The sequence below is a fragment of the Cinclus cinclus genome, chromosome 4 (genome assembly GCF_963662255.1).
Source record: "Cinclus cinclus chromosome 4, bCinCin1.1, whole genome shotgun sequence".
NCBI lineage: Eukaryota > Metazoa > Chordata > Aves > Passeriformes > Cinclidae > Cinclus > Cinclus cinclus.
Window position 1 is genome coordinate 23,660,477 of NC_085049.1, and position 12,279 is coordinate 23,672,755.

The window sequence follows — 12,279 nt, forward strand, 5'->3', positions numbered from 1 at the left end:
ACAGCAACTTTTACAAACCCAACAAAAACACCATGACTGATTTTACAGAGGAGATTTGAATTCATAGAATTCAGCTATATAAATTTGCGCATCATTTGTTTTTTAAAGGAGGCAATTGGAGAATTATGAATGTGCAGTGGGAGTGGTGACACATGAGGGAAAAGGATGGGAGCTATTACCAGGAAATTACTGACCTGTGTGCATGCAAAGACTGCCTTGAAAGAGAAAGACAGGAGGAGAAAGAGAATGGATATTCTTGCTACTCCCATTGCCTGTGAATATGGATTTCACTGAAGGAAAAAAAGACCTGAAGGAATTTGGATTTGCAAGGCCTAGTGAAACACAGCTCTGACACCAAATATGTGGGAAAAGGGAGATTTGCCATGTGAAAGAGGAAGTCTTTAATTCTTGCCAAGGGGGAGGGGAACGAAGAATCTTGGGAGTTCTCAGTCCACAAGGATTAGCTTGTAACTATTTTATGCTCTGTCAGTTTATCAAAACTGGAGTGTGCTTCCCAAGCAGAGAAAGGAGACGGAAAACTGGTGATTTGACAAATCAATTACTTTTATTTCATGGTACAACTCCAAGCAAAATAATTTTTGTGTGCAAGTATTTAGTGTTACAGGGATGAAAAAGCTCATTAAGTTATATTAAGAAAACGCAGCATCCTAGGTTTGTTATGGATTTCCATATGCCATCTTTGGGTGACCAAATAAGAAGTCTCATAATAAATGAGAGGGTATTAAAGGGCAGCTCTTGAGAGTTGTTCCCTGAAATAACTTTGCAAATAATTATTTTGTTTCTGCCATGACTGCAAGTGAAATCATCTTGATTTTTCAGTCAAATTCCTCAACAGCTATCGTCTTGCCTTGCATGAACCTGTCTGAACTGATATCCATAGAATAATATTAGGAATATAAATCACTCATTTACCTTCAGGAAAGGAGGATGGGGCAGCCTGTGCTGCCTGCAGGATGTGAAGGACTTGAGCCAGCCTGAAATCAGTGAGGCAGGGGAAGGCTTTTGTTTCATAGCTCACGCACAGGAGCCAGGGAGGTCGGATTCTCCCCCTTCCCAGCCTGCCAAGCAGCCAAAAACTGGATCCCCACGGGAGGGTGGGCTGAGACATCAGTCTGTTAACAGCAGCTTCAAGGCAGCCCATCTGCTGCCACTGTCACACTGCTGCTGTGACACAGCAGAGCTGCCAGGGAGAACACCTCACTCCTGGGCTCCTTATGGAGTCCTTGGGAATCAGAAGTGTGGTCCATTCAGAGGGGCTGGAGCAGACTGTGGGAATGGGAAACCTGATGGATCTGGGGGCAGGGAGAATGTGAAGCCACTTGGATTTTCTGGGAAAATGTGCATGAAATCAATGGGCTGTTGTTGGGGGGGGTGGGGGGGGGGGTTGGAGGGAGAATTTGTAATTCGTGTATTTGTTCAATGATAGGGAAATATAATACCGGTGGATTTGCTTTGGAGAGGAAAAAAAAGTACTATTTGAGAAGAAGGTTACTTGCCTGACCAGAAAAATTATTGAGGGAACCCTGTTTTAAAAGAGCTGGATGCCTTAGCCTGAAGTAATAAACTAGGAACTGCTGTTGAAATAATGCAAGGAATTTCTGAAGGAAAGACAGAGGAAACCTTGGCAAAACAAGAAGGTAAGAAAAATTATCAATTTAGTGATCAAGTTCAAAACAGATCAGAGATACTTCTGCTAATTTATTTCTCCTCTCTCTCTTTTTAAAAATCCTTTTCCCCTTGAATAAATGCTTAAGTGGAAATACATCCAATTATGACTCTGTCAGTTCCTTGGTTTGGAAGAATAGAGATGAATACTGGGTTTTGTTTATTTTGAAAAATAAAATACACTGGAGCTGAAAATTGACAAATAAGTTATTGCTTCACTTTTCAGAGGCACAAACACAGAAAACATCCAGGTTGAGATCTCATAAATTTTCACAGTGTTTCCCACAGCTTGCTTTTGATGCCTGAGACCTCTCAATAGCTCTAAGTAAAGAGGGTAAAAATGACAATAATGTTCAAGTTATTTAAAGTCTAAGACATAAAATCAATCTTTGGCTGTCTCAAATTCTATCATGCCCATTCTGCAGTATCACTGATGTCTAAATGATAGTGATGTCTTTGTTGATATAATAAATGATATCATGTCTTTGCTGTTTCTGCAGAGTGAATTAGGAGGGGATTTCAGTGATGCCAGCTGCAATTAAGCATGAAATTTTGGTTTTCCTTTTACCCCTTTTGCCAGTGTTCATGAAAGCTTCGCTCGAACTCACTCTGACAAATGGAAAACTTTCCTTGGTTTCCTCTCACACTCAGACCGTCAAAAAGTTTGTTTTATAGAAAGAATTATAGTTTCTTTTTTGTTGCCATGTATTTCTAGAAATCCTGAACAAAGAAGTATGGGGTTTTTTGGTAGGAAGACACGTGATAGCGCTTAGAGAGCAAGGCTCTTTGGCTTGATTTACTGTGCGAATAAGACTGATGTTAACAAAATGTTTGTTGTCTGCTATTGTCCTTTCTCTTCATAATCTCAAAACCCTTTTCTAATTTCAGCTACATCTGACAGACTACTTCAGTTTTCAGAGGAACTAACTTGCAAATTTCAATAAATTGATGGTTGGGACAGAAGAAGATCCAAACAAGCCTCTCCTGAGGGAGCAGTTGCAACAAAAACTCAAATATATGATCAGAAACCAGAGTAGCAAGGCAATGGAAGTGCTCCAGTCTTGAAGCAATGCTTGGCCAGAAATTGCTATTCAGAGGAGAGCTCAGCCACAAAACCTGGAACAGCAAGGTGTCAGGCTTCAGATGTTGTGCTGATCATGGGATAATTCACATTCCTTGGGAAGATTTGTGAATGAAATACTTCTTCGTAGATACAGACTTTTTCTCATTTCCTTATCTGAAGAGATGACAAATTTTAGTCTAAAAAAATTTAAACAATGTGAAGAAAATGCAGTTATTTTCCTGAATTTTCTAGATGACACTGGAAATCCCACACATCCCTTCACTTTTTTTTTCCTGAAGTCTTTCTACTCATTCATTTCCCTAATGATCCCATTTTTTTTCTTTTTATTTATGAATGTTAAGTAAGAAGTCATTGATTTTTTTTATTACATCAAAATACAAACTTTGCCAGAATGAAGTAATTTCTGCCAAAGATCACTTTATGGTCACCACTTATAACAAAAGATTAGAGACTGCAAATGGTTACTGTGGAGTGGTGAAAACAAATTTAGTTTCATATACAAAGTAGTTTCAAAATAGTTTTGTTTCTTTTCCCCTGTCTTTCTATCATTGTAAACATACGTGCAATTCCTCTTTTGGGCAGGAGCTTCTCATCTTTTGACCTTTCAAATTTAAAAAACAAAACAAAATTTTTAAGAGTCAAGGGGACAAATACATGATGTGGAGCAACCGAGTAGGCAGCAAATCAACAAAAGGGAATTTGTGAGTCAGCAGATCCATCCTGATGAACAAAGGAATCCCCTCTAAATGAGGGGTGCTACAGAAGGTATGGGAAGTAATACCTTTTTCCCATATGGATAAAGCCCCATCTGGGATCCTGTGTCCAGCCAAGTGCAGGTAACACCTGGAGAAATGCCCTTTGCCAACTGGCACAAACCCAGAGATGACCACCAAGAATTATTAGAGGTCCAGAAAACACAGATTGTGAGACAAGAGAGAAGGAGCTGGGTTTGTTTAGTCTAAGGAAGGGAAGAATGTGCAGAGACATGATAACAGCCACTAGGAGCAGAACAAGACATGATGTGTTTGAATTGCCTCAACAGAAAGAGGGTGGGAATTAGGGGGAAAAAAAAGCAGCTTTTTAATGGCAAGATAGTGAAGGGCTGGATTAGCTTGCTCCAGGAATTTGTGGATGCTTAAAGAATGATTTAGACAAACATTTGCCAGGTGAGTTATGAGACTGAAGTTTGCTTATAGGTAACCCTGCCCAGGGTAGAAAAATGGACTGGGTGACTTTTAAAGTCTGTGGCAGACTACTTTTTAGTGGAATTTTTACCATTGCTTAAAATAATTATTTTTAATATTAAAAAATATTAAAGTGAATGGGGCCTAATCCTCTGTGTCTTGCACACAGTTTTTCTCCTTATATACACATAAATGCATTCCTTATCTTGTCCGATTATTATCCTGACTGTTCATTATTCTGAGAATTTTATGATCAGAAACAAATTATTTTAAAGACTATATTCGATTTAAGGTTTTCCCATCATAGCAACTATAAAATGTGCGAGATATATTTTTAAATACTTATCCATTAGTATTTTAAAAATTGAATTATTCTCTTAATACCTGGTTTAATAAGCTTTAAAATCACAATATTAAGTCTGACATTTTTATTAAAGATAGATTCTACTGGGGTATATATTTGGTTATATTTTCTAGTGTGAAAATAATGCAGTATTATATTAGTGATTTTTACTTTTTTTCCCCCCGTGTATAACAGTTACAGATACAAAGTAGCTAATTAGACTTTGGCTGGAATATCCCTTCACTTTTATCAATTTTAAATCTACTGACTTTGGATTCAACTGCTTTCCCTCTGCTTTTGAACTGTATGTCAAAATAAAAAAAAAACCAAAACAAAACAAAAAACTTTTCATTATGCCAGTCCTTTCTGGTCTATCCCTTCTCATATACCTCTCTTAAATCCACGGACATGCTATTCCCAGTCTGGCTTGCAGGTCTCCTATTGTCTGTCTGGGGATCAAAAATTGGCTGTTGGCTGGGTGTCTTTCAAGAAAGAGCATATCCCAGTCAGTGAGAGGAGGAGAGACAGCTGAGAGCAGCATCTCTGGAGAGCCAGCAAAATAGCAGATGGGTGTAGCTTGAGTTTTTTGGACAATTTGAGTCATCTAAGCACACAAGAGTTACGTGGAAGACAGGTTACATGGCAAATTCTGGTATCTTAAATGTGACAGCACCCACCAATAGAGATGGGAAAGTTTTGCAAAGTCCTCTCAGGATGATTACACAGAATAATCTGCTTCAAAAACTAGATTCCACCTTCCTTGTTAACAATGAGAAATTGAAATGAAACTTGAAGAATACATCTTAGCAGTAGGAGTAAGTAAAACTCTGATGAGGAAGAGAAGCAAGTGTTATATAGGGAAATATAATACCAACTTAGTCTGGAAAAAAGAAACAAGCTACTGAAAACCCCTCATAAAATTTGGTCTATCAAAGCATAAAGCATAAAGCTAAAACAAGTTTTAAAAGGTCTTTTAGCATTCTATTTGAATTGAGATGAAAATGAGTAGTTCAATGTTTTGGAGGAATATGTGGCGACAAGATTGTAATGAGCTACAAAACCTGTATCTGTATCAGGTCAGTATGCTTCAGTACCTAATAGAAGAAAAAAATGTCCTTTTTCCCAGTGTACATTCTAAAGCTTTGCTTCCCTGCGAAAACGTATCTGTCAGCTCAGAAATTGAATTATTATTTAGTGAAAAATGCCAGGAATGGTTGTTCCTATCCTTTATCCGCTATTGAAAAGCTCGTCCATGTGTAAAAGATTTTGAAATTTTTTTTTAAATTAACTTCTGATGCATTGAATAAAATTTGTCTTATTTTTCATGCAGAAATACAGACATCATGTGTCCTGGTTTACAAATACAAGATATATATTTCATTACCATCTGAGAAGGGTGATCATCCTTATCTCTGTGGGAAGTATCTTCTGTTAATGGGCCATTGTGTCCTACTGTATAACTGATAAGATTCCATCATCCCATTGGGAGATGCTCCAGCCAGGAGGACGAGCCAAGCCTTTCCTACCTAGATAAAAACTGAGGTTTAGAATGCCAAAGGCAGCCTTTTTCCACTGGATTCCAGAGGAAGAACCAGACATTTTCCACATCACTGCTGGACCCTTTGGAGGAAAACTGCACCAACACCCTGACTGACAGGGTATCAGGTTGTATTCTGACTCTGTCAGTGGTTTTATTTTTTATTATTGCATGTATTTTGTTTTTCCTTTTGCTCTTCCCTATTAAAATTGTATTACTGATTTGAAGTCTCACTGGTTTTGCTTTTCAAACCAGTACATCATGGTTCTGGTGTGAGGAACTGCAACTTGTTGTTGTAGAGGTTTTTCTGTCGGTTTGGAAAGTGTTACTACAACAACCAGTATCTGTTTTGATGGTCATTGATTTTGATAGTATAAAAATGAATTGGAGTCTATTAATGAGGACATCAGGTTGACTTTGTCCAGCCCACAGCTGGATAAAAAGATTGTGTGCTGGGTGAGTAACTGGTTCACAGGCTGGGCACAGAGGTGGCAGTGGTGCAGTGACATCAGACTGGGGACCTGTCACTGGTGGGGTTCTGCAGGGCTCCATCTTCGGCCCCATGGTCTTCAAGAACCTCATAAAGGACTTGGATGCAGGTCTGGAATGGATACTGAGTTAGTTTGCAGATGACCCCAAATTGGGAGGAGCTGTTGACTCCCTGGAAGGGAGAATGGCTCTGCAGAGAGCCCTGGATAAATGACAGGGCTGGGCAATCACCAGCTGTGTGAAGTTTAACGAAGACGAGGGCTGGATTCTGCACCTGGGATTGGGCAGTCCCGGGTGCATGGACAGACTGGGGAATGAGAGGCTGCACAGCAGAGTTGTGGAAAGGGACCTGGGGGCTCCAGGCTGTGCCAGCTGGACATGAGCCAGCAGTGCCCTGGAGCCAGGATGGACATCCCTATCCTGGGGGCACCATGGCCAGCCAGGACAGGGAGGGAATGTCCTGCTCTGCTCTGGGCTGGGGCAGCCCCACCTGGAATACCGTGTGTGGTTTTGGGTACCATAATATAAGAAAGATCTAAAGCTGCTAGAGAGCATTCAAAGTTGGGTTTTGGAGATGGTGAAAGGTCTGGAATGGAGGCCATGTGAGGAGCAGCTGAGGGCAGAGCTCACTGTGCTCTTCAACACCCTCGAGAGGGAAGAGCAGGGGCAGGCTCTGATCTCTGCTCTGTGTAACCATGACAGGACCCAGGGAATGGCTGGAGCTGTGTCAGGGAGGGTTAGGGTGGATAGCAGGGAAAAGGTTCTTCCCCAGAGGGTGTTGGGCACTGCCCAGGCTCCCCAGGGAATGGTCACAGCCCCAAGGCTGCCAGAGCTCCAAGAGCCTTTGGACAATGCTCTCAGGGATGCACAGGGTGGGATTGTTGGGGTGTCTGTGCAGGGCCAGGAGATGGGCACAATGATCCTTATGGGTCCCTTCCAACTCAGCATACTCTATGTTCTACCCTTTTGTAGCCCAGAAGTCACAGCAGTCATCCAGGTGGCCAAAGGAGACAGAGCAGGGGACACAGCCTCCGTGTACTTCAGTGTCACAGCTGTGCTGTCTGTCCCTCAAGTATGTAAATGTGTATCATGACTTTAGGGCTGGGATTTCTCATTTCTCCGAAGACAGAGAGATTTTGTTCCAGTGCAATTTTTATATTTTTATTCCAGTGTGCTTTTTTTAAATTTTGTTCTGTTTTTTAAACCTACAGGAAAAAAAACCCAAATGTTGAAGTCCCCAAGATGTTAATAAAAATGGAAATTCTTGTCTTCCAGTCAGCTCTAGCAGCTGCCTGGTACCAGTTTTGGGAAAGATGTCCATACAGCTTCAGGGAGGGAATTAACATTAACAGCAGGGAATGACTTCACATTGGAAAGATATTAATCATATGGCATCTGTGCATGTGTGGATGTAACTTGAAGACTTCTGTGATGTACAGCTCACCAAAAGCCATTTTCCACACTGGCAATGATGACAACCCGAAGTATTAGCTTGTGCTGGCCAGTCTTAATGTTGTCATGCTGTCTCGGGAGTTTGGTCAACTTTGAAAAGGAATTTCATTGCCACTGCTCAAAAAAAAAAAAAACAAACCCAAAAAAACCCTACCATATTGTTATGATTCTCCAGCTGGCTATCAGTTTACTACATGAAACTGCAAAGTGACATCTAAGTTGTGATTTATTTTTATAAATTAAGAGCGGGCCTATTATGCCAACCCTAAAACACTCAGGGTGTTTGCAATGGCCAATTACTGTGGAAACTGCTGAAACAAATAAATGTTTGGATAAGGATCTGGAACAAACGCCTCCATTTTTAAAAGAATTCTTGCAAAATATCACTAGAGCAAGAAATCCCAACTGCTTCATCTGTTTGTTGCCACATCTATATCCTTCTCCGGAATTCTTTGCTGCAGATCTACAAAGGAATAAATGAAAAACTGCTGTTCTCCCACTTAACCTATAGCAAGGAGCCTTTAAAAACAACTCATTTGTTGCATTCCAGTCATATTTAGTCGCTTTTATCAGAGCTGTGCAGTAGGAAATAATCTGTGGGGGTTTTGAAAGACTGAAATATGAGGATATTCAAGTCCTTCTTTGAATCCAATATAATCCTGCACACGAACTTGTCCCATTGAAATCAAGTTCATAAAAGCATACCTGTACACACCCTTCCTAAAGTAAATTCTAAATGCCTCTGATACTCGAATCCTGCTTGATGGGGCAGATCCTGCTTTTTCCAGGGAAAAACAGAGCGTGGCAGGAACCCAGTGTCTTGCCATTCTGTGTGATTCCCTTTCCAAACAGTGGGAATGATACAAAATGCAAGAAAACAAGAAAACACATAGGTGGCACATAAATCAAAACAGTGCATTTCAATACTTAAAAATTCATGCAGAAATACACACAGACATAGTTTTACACAAAATGAAAGGGAGACTGAAGAATTATATAATAATACTGAATAATTCAGTAATACTAAAATATTTGCTCTTTCAGAAAATTTTAAAGTGGTATTTGCTTTATGCAGACTCAAATAATGGAAGAAAGATGCTATTTTGTTTATTAACACATGACATCAAAGTCCACATACAACATGTTATATATGAGATTTACTAATTTTCTTTTCACTGTTAAATATATTTATTAGCGCTGTCTAGGTTTGCTTTAATATTGCAACACACACACACACACAAATGTATTTTATCCTATTTACAGATGCAGCTTTTGTGTTTTTATTGCTGTAATAACAGGCTTCCCAAGCAATGAGGTTCCCAATCAATGTGCTATTTATCCTGTTATCTATGTCCATGTTTCTCATTTCCAGTTGCAAGGAAAAAAAGCTTATCTATTCTGTGAATATAACTTGCACGTTCACTCAGCAAAACACTGAAATTAGATTTATCCTCCTCCTTTTAACGTCCCCACTGCCTCTGATTAGGGCTGATTAAGGAACAGCATATTGTTAATTAACATGTTTCTGTTTTTTAAAGGTATACTTCTCATAAGAAGCATAAAAAACTATATTTTTTTAAATGAAGGTGTTTTAACATTTGAAATATGTAAGTTTATGAATGCATGTCATTTTATTAAAAGCCCAAAAATCATCAATGTCCCTATTTTCAATATATAAAGTATAAAAATGCATATAAATCCTCACATATTAAAACTGAAGGTCATCTCACAAGGAAAATCCTGTTAATTAACAGTTATGATAGCAAAAAATATTTCCTCTTGTTTATTTGTTTTACTGATTTATGCAGAAACTTTTTTTGCTAGAGGCTCATGATGTGAAAGAACAGAACAGTCTTGCAGTCCTTCCCACAAAAATGGTTCCAAAGGACATTCCAGAACTGGGGACTAAAAAAAAAAATAGATAGAAATCAGATTTAAAAGTATTGGCAAAATACTAGCATGACAAAATTCAAGCAAATAAATATGCCATATTTAGGCAGAGTGGGCAAAACACTGAAGAGAACAGAGAAAGACATGAGAGAGCACTCATTTAGGTACTCTGGGTAGGACACTCTTTATGATTAAGCCTTCTGGAACCAAGTTAAACTTAATATAATCTATAAATATAATGCAAAAATATAATGCATAAATATAATTCACAAATATAAATTAAATACACCTCTTCAGCCATTTTACATCCAGGTGTCCTTAGGCACCACAAGGATGTAGATGTGCTTCAGCCCATGTCACAAAGTAGGTGAGTAGTAACACCAGGAATAAACCCCACATTTGCTGGTAGGACCACACAGAATTAAGCCCAGGTTGTATGGCTGAAATATTAGGCATCAAAGAATGAAATAAGAAGATCAAATGTACTTTTCCAGATGCTTTACAAAATAAAATGGTAGTTTTTTCCCAGCACTCCAATCCTGTAAGCACCCTTTTGTTTTCTGTGCTTGGTGATATTGGGTTTCAGTTTGTGGTTTTGCTATTCTTCTTTTAAATGAAATAAAGAAACATACACTGAACAAAATGAGGGGTGCAGTTGACCTCTAATATTTCATGAAAGGGCTTGTTATGTTTACCACATTGAAATGAAAATCAACTTTGGCTAGAGCAGCGAAATAAAAGACCTGAAGGAGTAAGGCAGTTGGACAATAGAGACTTTTCCTGACAACAAATACTTCCCAAGGTAGGCCAATATTATGGGACCAAATATTTAAGCAGACACTTGGCAAAGATCTAAAAGCACTGGAAACTGAGTGTTTTACACCCTGATATGTCCTGGACTGGTTTTGCTCTTCCCTGTTTCCTGATGCACATCTTGATTTCTGTGACAATACATCCACCTATCTACTACCTACCAATCTACACAGGTTATTCTACTTTTGAACACCCAGAGGGAACAACTCATGTATATACCAGCTTTGAAGATTGAAGTCCAAGCTGAAAAATAATGGAAATTGAAAAACTGAACACTCTGGAATGTCTAGACTGCTTCCATTTCTACATCTCTCTCATGGATCTTGAGTTAACCTAACTAAAAAAAATCTCTCTTTCATAAAGGCATTTGCAATTATTTTGAAAATTAAGGTGGCTCCCAGTCTGCCTGATGTATCTGTAATATTTTCCAGGTTTGCACTTTAGAAACCTTTGAAGTGAAGCAAAAATTCCTCCAAATGTTTATGTGCAAGAGCATAATTGCACTGTATATATGCATTTAAAATATAAATGTTCAATATATGTGTGACCAGACCTCTTGGACCACAAAGAAAAATTCTACTCAGGCTTAGATTTTTATCATTTAGACTTTCTTCTCTAACACTCCCATTGCTGTTTTTATTTCACACTTGCTGTTCCGCATCCCAGGCTTTGCTTGCCCATGGCAAGAAAGGGTTTAGGCACCATTTATTGAATTTCAGATTGATTCACAATATCATTTTCAGCAGAATTACACTTGGAATGTTTCTCACCCATTAGTTTTAAACAGTACTTTTGTGGGAATTTTGCAGCTGGGGGAATATGTCTGTGTCCAGCTATGAATTCCACTTGTGGTAGAGTAGATTGTTTTAGATGTTGCTATTACTGTGAATTAAACTATTTATTGATCAGGTCTCAAAGTCCTGCATCCATCCTTGCCCCATTCTCCATAGAAGGAACTGGGGTAAACAAACTATTGCAGCATGTGGAGAAAAATGGCATTGCAATAGACATTAAAAATGTCGTATATCCTTCAGCTGCAGTATTGAACGGTTAGGAAATGCTGGAGAGTGAACAGAAACAGAAACTTTGTCTTTTTTCTTGAAGATACTGGGCAAAATTGACAGGTGATTGAGTTACCAGAATTATGAAGGAGAGCAGAAATGCTCATGAGGTTTAGCTCTGTTTTTCTGCACCCTATTCCTAACATTCTTCTAGGAATGGTCTGGTACATGCGTGTGAAGGTAAGTGGGTACCATCCTCCATTTACCTCACACCTGGAAGTGTTCCAGGCCAGGTTGGATGGGGCTTGGAGCATCCTGGGATAGTGCAAGGTGTCCCTGCCCATGGCAGGCTGTTGGATCTAGATTATCTTTAGGGCCTCTTCCAACTCAGGCCATCCTATGATTGTATGATTACATAATTTAGTAAATCTTACAGCACACAACCTTTAAACACAGGAACTAGAAAAAACAAACAAACAAACAAACAAACAAACAAACAAACAAAAACAAACCCAAAAAACCCCAACAGTCCATTTGTGTGGCTCTCCCCTGTTTGAGGGAATTATCGGAGGAACCAATCCAGCAAGCCTAGGTCACTGAGTTTTCCTGAAGGGAAATAGGGCGTGGATGTCCCAAACACAGATGTGGTATCAGAGACAGGAACTGTATTGCTAAATTGGATATGAAGAGATTAAGAGTGACTGGCACTTGGCAAGCTTTGCCTTTTTCAGATGGATCCTGGAGATCCATTTTCTGAGCCCCTCCAAAAAAGGGAACAAATCAACTGGGTGGTGGCAGTC